This window comes from Leptonychotes weddellii, chromosome 7 (genome assembly GCF_054177405.1).
Source record: "Leptonychotes weddellii isolate Sample4059 chromosome 7, ASM5417740v2, whole genome shotgun sequence".
In the NCBI taxonomy this organism is placed as follows: domain Eukaryota; kingdom Metazoa; phylum Chordata; class Mammalia; order Carnivora; family Phocidae; genus Leptonychotes; species Leptonychotes weddellii.
In genome coordinates this window covers 1,447,173-1,461,697 of record NC_138375.1, presented here as the reverse complement: position 1 = coordinate 1,461,697, position 14,525 = coordinate 1,447,173, and positions in this window count along the sequence as shown.

The window sequence follows — 14,525 nt, the reverse complement described above, 5'->3', positions numbered from 1 at the left end:
TACATAAATAATCATGTCATCTGTGAACAAAGATAATTTTATTTCTTCCTTCCCAAACTGTATGCCTTTCATTTCCTCTTCTTGTCATATTGCATTGGTGACAATTGCCAGTAGATGCTGAAAAAGACTGGTGGGGGGACATCCTTGCCTGGTACCTGAACGTAGTGGGGCAGCTTTGAATTTCTCACCACTAAGTATTTTGTTAGCAATAGGGTTGTTGGTGGGTTTTGTTTGTTTGTTTGTTTATAGATATTCTTTATTAACTTAAGGAAGTTCCACTCTTAGCTTGTTGAGAGTTTTGATTATGAGTGGGAGTTGGATTTTGGCAAATGATTTTTCTATGTCTATCGATATGGTCATGTAATTTTTTTTCTTCTTTAGCCTGTTGATATGACAGGTTACATTATTTGATTTTTAAAAGTTGAACCAGACTCTCATTCCTGAGATAAACCCCACGTAGTCATGTTGTATAGTTATCTATATACATTGTTGGGTTTGATGTATTAATATTTTGTTGAGAATCGTTCCATCTGTGTTCATGACAGATACTGGTCTGCAGTTTGCCTCTGTTGGGATGTCTTTGTCTGGCTTTGGTATCAGGGGGGTGCTGGATTGCCACCCACCTTCTCTGGGTTTTCCTTGTTGCTCCTTCCTGAAGGGCTGATGCCAGATGCTGATTCCTGGCTCCCTAAGCTGCCCCATCTCAGGACTCACCCAGGGCTGTCGTTTCTCCCTGTCCTCATGATGGCCTCAAACAGGGGCCCCCACTCCACTCAGCCTGAGCTGCTGGCTTTCTGCGTACACAGGTATCCACACATGGCCTCTTTCCTCCCAAATCCCCACCTCTGTGCAAGCCCCACCATCTAGACACCTGAATGTCATCTTTAAAGACCCATGTCCTCAGGTCCAGCCCCAGCATTAGAGCTCAGTCCAGGTCTCCCCTTGGGCTCAGCTACGCCATCATTCTCTTTGTTGGTGTCCTGCTTTTAGACATCCAGCCACTGCCTCTTCCTCACACTGCAGCCAAAGGTTTTCTTGATGTGGAAATGTGACACCACCACACCAGAGGTGAAGCTTCTCAGCATAGGGCATAGCCTACATCCCTGCTCTGCCCTAGGTCCCATACCTGCCCATCAGGTGTGCATACTCCCTGGTTTCCTCAGCTGAGAGTGCTTGCCAGCTAAGGAGAGAGCCTACAAACTAGGCTCTCTCAGCAGCTAGGCCCAGAGTCCTCTCCTGCTGGGCTGAACATGAGTGCAATGTGTTTAAGATTTTTAGGAGTTTCCTTTAGATTCTGGGTAGGAGCTCTTTGTTGGAAAAAAAAAATATTGCAAGCATATTACTCATTCCACTTCTCGTTTTACTACTTTCTTAACAAACTCACAACACACACTTACATATGTATATATTCTATATTCTCTCTATACATTCTTTTGTCTGTTGCCAATACACTAGAATATGATTCATCTTTGTATGAAGATTTCATATATAATGACCTTGCTAAATATACTTTTTAATTTTAATAATCTAGTTCTGGATTTTTAAAGATTATTTATATACATGATCTTGTATTATTATTTCTTATTTTCCAATCCTTTTATTCTTTTTATTCCATATATAAATTTACATATATGGAATAAAATATATATATACTATGTGTGTGCACTCTCATTTTTCATGTCAGAGTATTTTAACATTATGCATGATGTTAGCTATAGGGTTTTTAAAATATTATTTGTGGGTTTAAGGAAATTGCCTTCTATATCTTATTTTCTAGAATTTGTAGAATTTTTTCAAACAGATGTTGAATTTTTCACATACTATATATCCACACCAAATTAGACATTATACACATTTTCTCCTTTATTTTGTCAAAGTAGTGAAACGTGTTATTTGACTTTCAAATGTTAAATTGAATCTGCTATTCCTTTTTTTAAAAAAGATTTATTTATTTAAGAGAAAAAGAGAGAGTGTGTGAGCAGGGGGAGGGGTAGAGAGAGAGAGAGAATCTCAAGCAGACTCCCCAGTGAGCACAGAACATGACATGGGATTCGATCCTAGGACCCCAAGATCATGACCTGACCCAAAATCAAGAGTCAGCCACTTTACTGACTGAGCCACCCAGGCACCCCAAGAATATGCTGTTCTTGAAATAAACTAAACTTTATTATGGCATTTTATTATTTTTTATATATTGATGGATTTACAGGCAAAAGTTTCTGGGCCTAGAGATTTCTTTGTTAGATGTTTTTAAATATAGTAAAATATTTTAATTTTATAGTAAATTCAAGGCTATTACAATGTTCTACTTCTTGTCAATTTTAGAAGAAGTTGTGTTTTTCTAGTAACTTAGCCATTTCATTTAAATTTTCAAATTCATTGCCATAAATTATTCATAATTCCCTCTTTTATTTTAATATCAGTGGGATATGTAATGCTATCACATTTTTCATTACTAGTATATGTTTTATGCACTCTCTCTCTGTCTGTCTCGTGTCTTTCACCCCATCCCCACCCACAGCCTGATGATGTCTTGCTAAGTCTTTATTAATGTTCTTAGTTATTCAAGCCAAAGTTTGGTTTTTGATAATTATCTTAATGATATTTTGAGGTTCCATCTCATTACTTTTAGCTCATATTTTTAATATGCCTTACTTTTTTTCTTAATTTCTTGATGCATAAATGATGAAAAATATATTCAATGCTAAAACTTTTCTCTAGAAAAAATTTTAGATGCATTACTCAAGTTTTTATATAATAACATTTTAATTTGTATTTAATTCAAACTATTTTTAATTGGCACTGTGATTTATTCCTTGACACATTAGTTATTTAGAAGTGCATTGCTTAATTGTAAAATATATGAGTATTTTCCAGTTTCTTTCTCTTGTTTTTGATTTCTGGCTTGCTTCCGCTGCAGTCTGAGTTCAGGACTGTGAATGACTTCAGGCCTTTGAAATTAGTTGAATCTTGTTTTATGGCCCAGCATGTGGTCAATTTTTGTAAATGTTTAAGGGGCCCTCAAAAGCATTCCTATTCTGTAGTGATTAGCTCCAGTGTTCTGAGTTTATAAGAACATGATTATAAATCATGTTGCTCAAATCTATATCTCTACCGATTTTTGCCTTTATATACTCTATATAAATTCTTTATCAGATGTACTATTTGTAAATATTTTCTTCTATTCTGTGGGTTATCTTTTCATTTTTTTGATATTGTCCTTTGAAGCACACATTTTTTTTTTCTTCTGAATTTGACAAAGTCCAGTGTATCTTTTTTTCTTTCCTTGTGCTTTTGGTGTTATAGCTAAGAAATCACTGCTGACTCAAAGGTCAGAAAGATTTACACCTATTTTTTTTTCTAAGAATTTTATGGATTTAGTGCTTATCTTTGGGGTTTTGGTCCATATTGAGTGAATTTTTGTATTTGGTGTGAGGTGAAGATCAAACTTCATTATTTTGCATGTTCATATCCCAGAACCATTAATTGAGAAGACTGTTTTTCTCTATTGAATGATCTTGGCTCCTTTGTCAATGATTAGTTGACCATGGGTGGATGAATTTATTTCTGCATCTCACTTCTAGTCCATTTATCTATAAATCTATCTTTATGCCGTTTTCACACAGTAATGATTATTGTAGATTTGTAGTAAGCTTGAAATTGCAAAGTGTCAGTCTTCTGACTTTCTTCTTTTTCAAGATTGTTTTGACTATTTTGGATCCCTAGAATTTTAATACAAATTTTAGGATCACTTTCCAGTTCTGTGCACATGCACGCACCCACACACACACGCACACACACACAAATCCAGCTGGGAAAATGACTGGAGTTGTGTTGACCCTATAAATCAGTTTGGGGGAGTATTTGTATCTTGACATTAAGTCTTGCAATTCAGGCACAGATGTATTTCCATTTATTTAAGTTTTATTCAACGTATTTCAATGATGTTTTGTACTTTTCAGTGCATAAATCTCATACTTCCTCTGTTAAATTTATTCCTAAGTATATTGATGCTATTCTAAATGGATTGTTTTCTTAATTTTATCTGCAGATTGTTCATTCCTAGAGTAAAGAAATACAATTGATGGTTATATATTGATCTTGTATCCTGAAAATTTGCTGGATGTTGGAAAGAGGGAGGTCTTTTATATGATTATATACCTGGAAACTGTGAACTTACCAGTCTTTGCTGAGGGACTCTGTACACATGTTGAGGAACATCTTCAACACACAGACAGGCAGGTTACAACTTGACCTTATCCTTCACTTCCTGCCTGTGCAGAGCCTGAAGGATAGTCAAAGGTGAGAGCTTAAGATCAACTCTTTCTTGAGCATATGCATTGCCCTGGACATGTACATGTCCCTCTAGATTCCAAAGAATATATTGGAGTTTCTCAAGCCTCAATGGACATCTCATTCCCTAATTTTACCTTTTAAGTGTTTTTGGTTAGCCTACAGTTGCCCCAACTCTTATCTGTTGCCTCAAGCAACTTCAGTGTTCAAAAATTGCCACTAATTGTTTTTGATATACACCAAGGGGTAAAAGGCTGTTCTGCTGGATGAACTCCAAATGGGGTCAAATGAAGAGTGACTCTCTTGGGGAATTACCAGACAGATCAAAAAATGCCAGTTTGGGGGAGGAGGCTTGAAGGATCTCCAACCACATTCTTTCTGCTCCAGTGGTGGCTGGTGGTTGGAGCTGCTGGTTTTCACCATGACTGTGGGCTGTTGGTTTTCAAGCCTCCCGTAGAGCTGGCGATGGGAATAGGGCAGGTTAACACGTCACACAGCCCTTTCCTAATGACAGTCCCTTGTTTTTCTTGAATAAGCACTCCCTAGATTGCTATAAACCTTTGGTTAATTTCCAGAGTTTTGAAAAAGTTGATTCTGGCAAATACTATGCACTGCTTTTGGTTTTCTGGATGAGACAATTTTCAGAGGTCCGTACTCTGCTGTTTTCATTGAGACTCTCTTTCCCGACTTGACTTTGAAGGTTGTGTCATATAGCATAGAATTCCGTTTTGGCCTTTGTTTTCCTTCAGGATTTGAAATATTTCATATGTCACATTCCAGCTTCCATTGTTTCCACTTAGAAGTCAGCCATCAGTCTTATTGTCTTGGTTTTGTAGTTTTGAAGTTGGTGTGACTTTTATGGCTCCTTTAAAGATTTATTTACTTATGTATTTGTTTTTGTGTGTTTCTGGTGGTTCTCTCCTTTACTAGGTATTCGGAGTGTGGGGGAGCATTTCTGTTGTCACGGTGATGGGATCACCACTGGCATTGTCTTGGCAAAGGCCAGGGATTCATGAAACTTCTGTGCTTCATGGGAGGGTTCAGCAAGGTGCTGAATCCAAACTTCCGTTGATTCCTCATGGAAGAATTTCATCAGAGTTGGGTCTCAGTGACTGGAGAGAAATCTGCCCACACCATGACCTCCAGTCTGTGGCATTCCAACACTTTTAGGTCCTCCACTGGTGAGAATGAGGTTCTTAACACCCACATTTCCAAAGGCAAGGTGAGCTCAGGACCTAGGAGACTCTGTCTCCAGAAGAAAGTCCCCAGAGATTCCTACAGCAGTGTATCTCGGGAAGTCACCACAGACTCAACTCAGAGAAAAACAAAGCAGGAATTGAGATGTATTTTCCCTCAGAAATTGGCAGTCAGATGGACTGAGAGCTAGAGTCCTTGTTTCAGAGGAAATAAGAGATCAGGTGAAGCTCAGTGGGGCACATCTGTTGTGAGATGCCCCGATAGACCTCACAGTGGAGACGTGGAGTGGTTGGATCTGGGACAGACTTGGCTTTCGGAAAGTCACTCTGTAGTAATGGGTTGCATGGACCCAGGAGAGATAATGTCGCCTCTGTGACCAGAAGAGGGATACAACTGCAGCTCTCTCAGCTTTGTTACCATGTAGGCAAAGGCGTACTCTCTTCACATGCCTTCTTCAGTTTGAAGAATTCATAAGGGGGACTGTTCTAGCAGGGAAAGAGCTAGTTAAAACCATTTCATGTCTATTAAAATGCCTAATGATTAAATCAAGCTCTGTTCATTTCCATCTTGTGAAAGGAGCCTCTAGCTGAAGAGCACTCTGGGTGAGGAGGAACTTTCTGGCTGGTGTTTGGTGTGGGAGCAAGACAGTGTTTTCATATCAAGGTCATCCATCAGTAAGTAAGTAGAGAACATCTAAGATGCCCAGAGTTTTCTTACTAATATAACTTGTCAAAAGAAAAAGCACATAAAAGTGCTTCCTCTGTAGCCGGTAATAGAGATTTCATGTTAACACACCCTTATCTGGTGGGTTTCTGTAGATGAATTCTCAGGGGCAGGAAAGTGCCCCATGAATTGTTTTAGACGACAGGTGAGTGTGGTTTCCGGGCAGCCTGCGTGCCCACCCACACATCTAGTCTTATCTCAAGGGGAGCACCTCCTCTAAATTGTTCACCTTCCCATCCAGTTGTATTTTCTCGGTGTTACATCAGTTAGCCTGTTGTTAGTGTCCTATGGCCCTGTTCCCACATAAATTTATTTGGCTTCTGCTGTCTGATCCAGTCACCTGAAAGTCCCCACACACATTCCCTCATTGTCCATCCAGTGCTCTCAGTGTCTGGAGACTCACATTCTGCTGCTTCCTTGGGAGAATAAATGCCATATTTTACGTCCTGAGGACAGTGTAGCCAGAACATCACAGTAGGGGGAAAGGGCAGCTTTTGTAACTCAGGAGTGCTCCAAAAATTTGCATAGGAAATTAGATTCCACTGCTGCAAGAGCAACAAGACCATTCAGTGTGGAGGCCAGGGTTTTAAATAATAGAAACTCCTATTAGGTGAATTTATGAAGAAACTGTGAAAAGTTATAACAATAATGTGTCCCCTTCAATACATTCTACTCAGTGAATACTTAAGTGGTCCTGAATCATTTATGCCAACATGCAGGAAACTGATAAATTTTGAACAAATTTAATTGAAATCACCCTGGGAGTGAGTGTGAAGGATTAAATTTCGTGGTCTCACCAAGTGTCACAGCGCTAGACCGCTCCCTTCTGAAGTCTATTTTTTCTTGCGAAATAAGAGGTTCCAAGCCTCAATCAAGAATGAATGTGAGATTAATCACATCTTAGAAATGAAAAGCATGGTACTTTGCTGTGTAATGAGATGTAGAGAAGATGTTTAACCAGACAGACCACAATGTGTCGCTTCGTTCTAACAGTGGATACGAGGTGGCTGTGCTCTGCTGGGATCTTGCACCCCTCTGGTGGGATGGTGTGCCCCCAGAACGACACACACTCCAAGCAGGTGTGAGGGGATGCCTGTGTTCCATGCACGGAGCCCGAGTCTCCCTGAAGGTTTATTCCCTGCCGTGTGGCTTATTGAGAAAGTACCACCTTCCAAACTGCATGGTTGCAACTTCCTGACTGACCACTTAGGGACGGCACCCCACCAAAAAAAAGGTCCAGACAGGTGGGCTGAATCTTCCAAACCACTGAAGGTTACATGGCACAGATTCCCTGAAATGCAGACAACACCATGACGCAGGGAGAAGGGTAGGTTCTTCCAGGAGGAAACGGAATCCACGTCTGCTGTGGGGAGGGGGTCTCCTACTTGTTCCACGGCGTTTGTGCATGAAAGCACGCAGGTGGAGAAGTGGTGTCTGGGAATGTGGGCGCTCTGCCCGCCTGGCCCATCTCTGGGGAACTGCTGGCTGCCCGAGAACCATCGCTGTGTCACTGAGACAAGCACTCGGGAGGGACCGTCCCCTGCTGGCTTAGAGCCCACAGCCCCAGGTCCCACTTCATTCCTTTTCTGAGAGTCTCTGGGCTGACAAGGGCTGGGAGGGGCAGGAATTGGTTCATTCAATCCATATTTTTGAAGGACTTTTATAAGATCAGATGTTTCTTCCCCACCTGGTTCTGCTGGGCCTGCAGGGGCTGGGGCTTGAGTCCAACAGGTGGCCGCGGGGAGGTACCAAGGAATGCCCAGCCTTCCGGGTCCTCCTTGGCCCTCCATCAGGAGCCGCCTTGTGGGATGCTGGATTGCGGTCCTGAAAAACCTGTCTGTTAACAGAACCGGGGGTCATGACCCAGGTCTTATCACGGAACACCACAAACGGGGGTCACCCGATATACGCTCGCTTCTCGTGGTTCTGGAGGCTGGGAGCTCGACATCAGGTTACTGGCAGACGAGCCATGCTTCCCTGGTCCGCAGACTCCGTCCTCCGCTGGGTCCTCACCCCGACGAAGGAGTTGGGGAGCTCCCTCGGGCCTCTTTCTAAGGACGCTAATCCCATTCATGGGGGCTCCACACCCGGCCTCCTCACCTCCCAAAGGCCCACCTCCAAACTCCATCACCTTGGGGGTGACCATTTCAGTGCATGAACAGGGGTGAGAAACAAACATTCCGTCTATTGTAACCAGAAAAAGGCATTCTTTACCCATGAGATGAACTGTTGAAGGACAGAGTTCGAACCTTCATTTCCAGCAGAGATTTCCATAAACAAAGCAAATCATTTCTACACGAGAGCAGAATTTAAAACAAAAACATTAAAACATTAGTTGCTGGTGTTGTCTGGGAGGGAATCCACGTGAAGGGCTGAGTGGCTGAGGGTCTCAAGTGGCCCGTGGCTCCTGACGCAGGACAGCCGTGCCTGGGCACCAGGCCCGGACCCCGGGGTCCTCGGCCTCAGCAGCAGTGGGTGAGGGAGGGAGCAGCTCTCCCCGAGGGACAGGTGTCTACGCTCCCCAGACACAAAGCTGAGTGTGTCGCACGGATGACCCAGGGCCAGCTACCGCCTCTGCTGTAACCGCATGAAAGTAGTGTTAATAAAAACACGGGAAGAGTAATCCTATCCCTGCGTGGAGAGCTGTAGACGTGGTCTCACTCCAAGTCTGGATTTCCGTGAGAACTTCTGTTCTATAGAAAGCTAGGTGATTTCTTTTTTTACAATCTTTTGCACATCCTCTAAAGTGTTTACTTTCTACACTTTTTATTTCCGATTTACAGATACTGCCCAATAAATCTCCCTATCTCCCTCCTTCCCTCTCTCTCCCTCCCTCTTGCCCCCACCCGCCCCCACCGTAAATATTTATTTTTCTCTGTTGAGTCCCTCGGTGGACACTCCGAAGCGCAGGCGGTCCGAGATGCTGGTAGAGGAGCGCATTTTCCGTCGCAAGGTGGCCCTCTCCGGCCCTGCCACACGAGCTGCCGGAGCTGTGGGAAGAACGGAAGGTGGGCAGTGATTCCAGTGTGTTCAGCCGCACGCCTTCGCACAAATTAAAGAAGGCAGATCTGGGGCCTCTTCTCTGTAACTGAGCTGGGCTTGGCCCAGCTGAACTCACCGGAGTTTGTCCTTGGAACCCAGCTCCTGCATGTTACCTTCATTTCCAAATATAAAACCGTCAGCTGTGTCAGGCTCTTTGATTTTTCTGGATGTCAGGCTTGGTTTTCAAATGTAAATGTGCCCCAGGTTAGTCTTAGTAAAGTTACCTGGCCCGGGACCAGGAGCACACCTGTCAGGTGCGGCCCCCTGTCCTTCCACCTTGTGTAATCCTTCATGTCTTGTATCAAAGACGCCCTCCCACCCGGAGTTGAAAGCAAAATTATTCTCAAAGGAATTTATGACAAATACAATCATTCCTTTTAATTCAGGGATTGTTTTATCCCCCAGCACATTGAGTGCAATATACCACCAGGAAACAGCCATTATGTCTATGATTACCATATGATATTTAAAGAAGACAATTAATCCTTTAATTGGAGTGAGAAATGCATGGTTTCCTCCCAACAGCTCCTCTGATTCTGATCTGTGCTGAGCGCTCCCTGAGGCGCCTCGGCCAGCCCGGTGGGGACCTCAGCAGCTCGTTAGCATCTTGGAGACGCAGGAGCTTCGGGGACCCCGGGTCGAGTCTCCTTGGTTCCTAACTTTTGGGCCACACCAGTCAATTTCCTCTATGGGGAACAGGCATTCATCAAAGATTCGGGCTTCTCCCAGCATGGAGGACACACGCACCTCAGCGGTGACCCCACCTTGCTCTCCATCACCAGGTGTCAGGAGACCCCGGGTCGGTGGTGACCCCAGCTCTATCTCCATTGCCAGGTGTCACGAGACTGCAGATCGGCAGTAACCCCACCTTGCTCTCCATCACCAGGTGTCAGGAGACTCCAGATCGGCGGTGACCCCACCTCACTCTCCATCACCAGGTGTCACGAGACCCCGGAAGGATCGGTGGTCACACTGTAGCTTCGCTTGGGGTTGTTACTGTCCCCAAGCCAGGCATCAAAATCAATCTGTTAAAGGAAGAGACAAGTAAATCCAGGGCTGTCTGTTGGCCGAGTGGCATTTTGTAGCTTTTCTCCTCACCAAACTGTGTTGCGGGTCTTCCGTGTTGCAGGTCTTCTTGGGAAGCGCTCTGAAGGTCTGTGCTGGTCCCACCGCATGAATCTGCCCTGAACCAGACCTTCAGACATCCCTGGGTATCTTTATTACCCCAAGAGGTGGTGCTGTAGGCAGGATGTGGTCTTCTTTGGTTCGCAATGTACCAGGAGCATTTGTCCTGACGTGGAATTTTACGTGAATGTAGGATTTGGATATGATTGATTTGAATATATGATTTAGCAATTTGGAAAAGAGTAAAAAATATGTTTTTTTTTAAAGAACCCATAGTCTTACTTCCCAGATTTATTTTAAACATATTAGGATAGTTCCCCCCCAGATTTTCACTTATGTATATATAGATATTTATGTCTTTCTCTTGTAAGTTTGGGATCATTACGTGTGTTTTTTTAATTCTACTATTTGAAGGTCATGCTGTGAGAACTATCGCAGGCCATCACATAAGGCTTTATTATGTGGAGACACGTACTGTCGGTCATTTTCCCGGCGAGTGGATGTCTGAGTGATTTCACATTTGCTGCTGAGAGTGACGTTGTGATGTGTGTATGTGAGCACAGATCCAGGTGGCATTTCTAATTACGTCAGAGGCTGTATTTCCTAGGAGACAACCACTAACTTTAATTAAATAACCTGATAAAACAACTTCTTTGACAAGCACGTGTTGGGCCGTCCTCGGCGCCGGCTCAGATCCCACGCGGCTCCCGTGGAGTCTTCGCCCGGGGAAGGGCCGGTGCCCTGTCTTCCCAAGCCACAGCCACTTGGATATTTTAAAGTCAGAGGGAACTTTCCTGAACCCAAAGAACTTGATGCAGGTAAACGTTTCATCCTTCTCGAATGGGGCTGAGTGCCGAACCAAACCAAACTGACCAACAGGAAATAAGTCACCACGGAAAAACCCTTGTTTTAGGACTTTGGGAACTTTGCAAATGAAGAATGGTGGCCGGGCAGAAGCTAAAGGGAGAGAACCAGAGGTAACCCCAAACGTGGCGGGAGCCATGCTTTATCTGCACCCCTGGTGAGGAAATAGCCCAAATCGTGGGCATCATCTCTGGAGAGTCTGCACCATGAAGTGTGTGCCTCAGTGGTCCTCCTAGGCATCGTGCATTCGAGGCTCTTTCCAACGTTACAATCAGGAGCAGTCTGTGAACGGGCACGATCCCACGCTTGCTCGCTCACATCTCTAATGGTGAGGGGAAACAAGTGTCCATGAGTTAGACTAGATTGCCATTTGGGTGTTTCGATGTTTCTGAGATTTTCTGAAGATGATTTCCTGCCCGGCCTAAAGAAGCACAGCAAGGCCTTGGTAGCCAAGAGGATTTGGACAAAAAGCGGGGGTTTGGGAGAGGCATCCTTCCTCTCCTGGAAGAAGACCCTGGCAAGGTGGTTTCTCCCAGAAGCTCCTTCCAGGGACTTAAAATAGTTGCAGGGGCCACAGGGAGCTGAGATCCGCAGATAAAAATCTACACTGTGAAAGGTTTGATAACTATCTGCTTCTCTCGATTGTGCAACAGCAACTTCACCTCCCTGTGAAAGCAGAGCATCCTTTGAAAATGTTCAAAGGCATTCCTTCCACATTCTGGGGCTGTTTATGGAAAGATCTCTATTAATGTGCTCTTATGGGAGTGGCATGTTACCGGGGGCTTCCCGTTAAAGTTTTCAGATATATATGAGAAATTTTAAAAGACAGAGTGCCCAAGAGTATGTTAGTTGTTACGTGGGGGTGAATTCTGCCAGAACTCTGCACCGGGGTGAGAATCTAAAGTTCCTGGTCCAGAAGAAGTACAGCATGGTCTGGGGGTTTAGGAACTAAACTATTAAGGGCTTTTATGATTTTTAATACCATCTGTGTTAAGTATTCTTTGCTGTAGCAAATTTGTTTCCACTTACAAAGAGGCAGGCTTCTTCTTTCTTACCTGTGATTTTACTTGAGAGATTCTCTGGATATTACTTCACAGCAGTCGACTATGACAAGTTTATGCTAGCTAGCGAAGTATGCAACTCCGTGTGATTCCAATCTTTCTAATTAATTGAGTTACCACCAGAGTAAAAGTAATGTTGCAAAAATATGTTGATGTGGGTGGTGTTCCCTTTGGCAAAGTAGCATGCACACAAGGCGAAACCATGATTAAAAAGAAAGAAATATTTCACTTACAATTCAAACAGCACATTGCATTGTTTAATAGAAGAAGATGAAAATCCTATCTGGCTGGCGAATGCATCTGCACCTCCTGGGCATGACTTTGCCTAGAGTAACGACAAACGTGGACATAGTCCAACGTGGGCGGGTGTTCTCCCCCGGCCTCATCATCTGTGACCTCCGAGTCCCAGCCAGACCAGACCTAACTCTGGGAATGACGGGCTCTTCTTGACATAGTGCCCTACTGTTTCCTCCCCAAAATACTGGGCATACACCTACTGTGGTTTATCTCAAAGCCATGCTATCCAAAGAAGAAAAAAGTTCATGTGAAAACATAATAACCACCTACCTACCAGCACTTTGCTTGTTTTCGTTGACATGAACCCACTGCCCGCAGCGGAGGGCCCTGGGGAATGTTTGGTTTTTTTTGTTTTTTTTTTTAAAGATTTTATTTATTTATTTGAGAGAGAGAGAATGAGAGACAGAGAGCATGAGAGGGAGGAGGGTCAGAGGGAGAAGCAGACTCCCTGCCAAGCAGGAAGCCCGATGCGGGACTCGATCCCGGGACTCCAGGATCATGACCTGAGCTGAAGGCAGTCGCTTAACCAACTGAGCCACCCAGGCGCCCAATGTTTATTTTTTTATTTGGTGTATTTATTTGCTTATTGTAGTTAGGTATATACCACATTCCAGACACAACTGGGAAGATATTTTGAAAGTGTTTTTTGTTGTTGAAGCTGCTAGACAAGAATTCGGCAGGCTTGGGACATTTCTCTGTGTGTTTGTTACAATAATGCATGTTGCTGGTGGTGGCATCTCGAGTCTCCTGCCCTCTGGGGCGGGCCAGCATCTCAGGCACATCGTCCCATGGGACCACACTGCGGCCTCCCAGGAGGGTGCTCTTAACCACGGTCTCGATTTTATAGGGAGGCCATGGAGGCCTCTGGAGGGTAGGCGATTTTTCCACCTGAACAGGGAGAAGTGAGACCCAGCTCCTGCCACGGCCCAGAGCTGCTTCTCCACCAACTACCCAGGCTTGCCCCTGCTGGGCGGCCTGTCCCAGGCGTGGCTAGACGCTGATCGTGGCACCGTCGACCTCTGCACACCAGACAACCTGACTGTGCCAGAGGTTCCTGGCTTGAGACTTGGTGCCTTTGCTCGTCCTCCACGTGTCCTTCCAGCCCTGGGCACCGGGACCCCTGATGGGTGTTTCCGAGCCAGACGGCATCATGACCATGGCTTTGCCGCGGCCCGTCCGCCTGTCCCTGCCCTGAGGCTGTCCGAGACCCCGGCCCCGACAGCTGGCGACCGTGGTCCTGGCATGCACGGGCAGGGCCCACATCAGGATCGGCTCGGCCAGGGAGCTCAGGCCACCCAGCGACCCCGGGTCCCCCCGCTCTGCAGGAGGGCCGGCCAGGAAAGCAGGCCACTGGTGCTGGAGCACCAGGCGAGGCCCACAGGCTGGGAGGGGCAGGCAGGGAGAGGGCTGGCAAGCCTTCCTCTGGGCCTGCCCCTGCCGGGGTGCCCCATCCCTACCCCAGACTGCTGAGCCCTCCTGACGCTCCACAGAAAAGACCACGAAGCCACATCTTCCTGCAACATGTCTGACCCCAGAGGACTGGGCCCTCTAGGATGCCACACCTGTCCCAGGGGCAGGATGGCCAGACCAGCAGGAGCACAAAGGCGTGGATCCCGAGGCCTGGAGGCCAGCACCGCACCTGCCATTGGGCAGAGGGAAAAGTGGAACACAGTCAAGGAGCCCAGACCCAGCGCCTGTGGAGGCAGGAAGTGGAGGCCAAGGAAAGGGTGGGGGGTGGGGGGTGTGTGGGGAGGAGCAGGAGGAGGGTGGGGGCTGGGGCCTGGAAGCAGGCTCTGCAACCCCGGGAGGAGCCCCCACTTAAGAAGAAGGGTAACCAAAGATACAAAAGTAGGGATCCGAAGGGGTATGTGCACCCCGATGTTTATAGCAGCAATGTCCACAATAGCCAAACTGTGGAAAGAG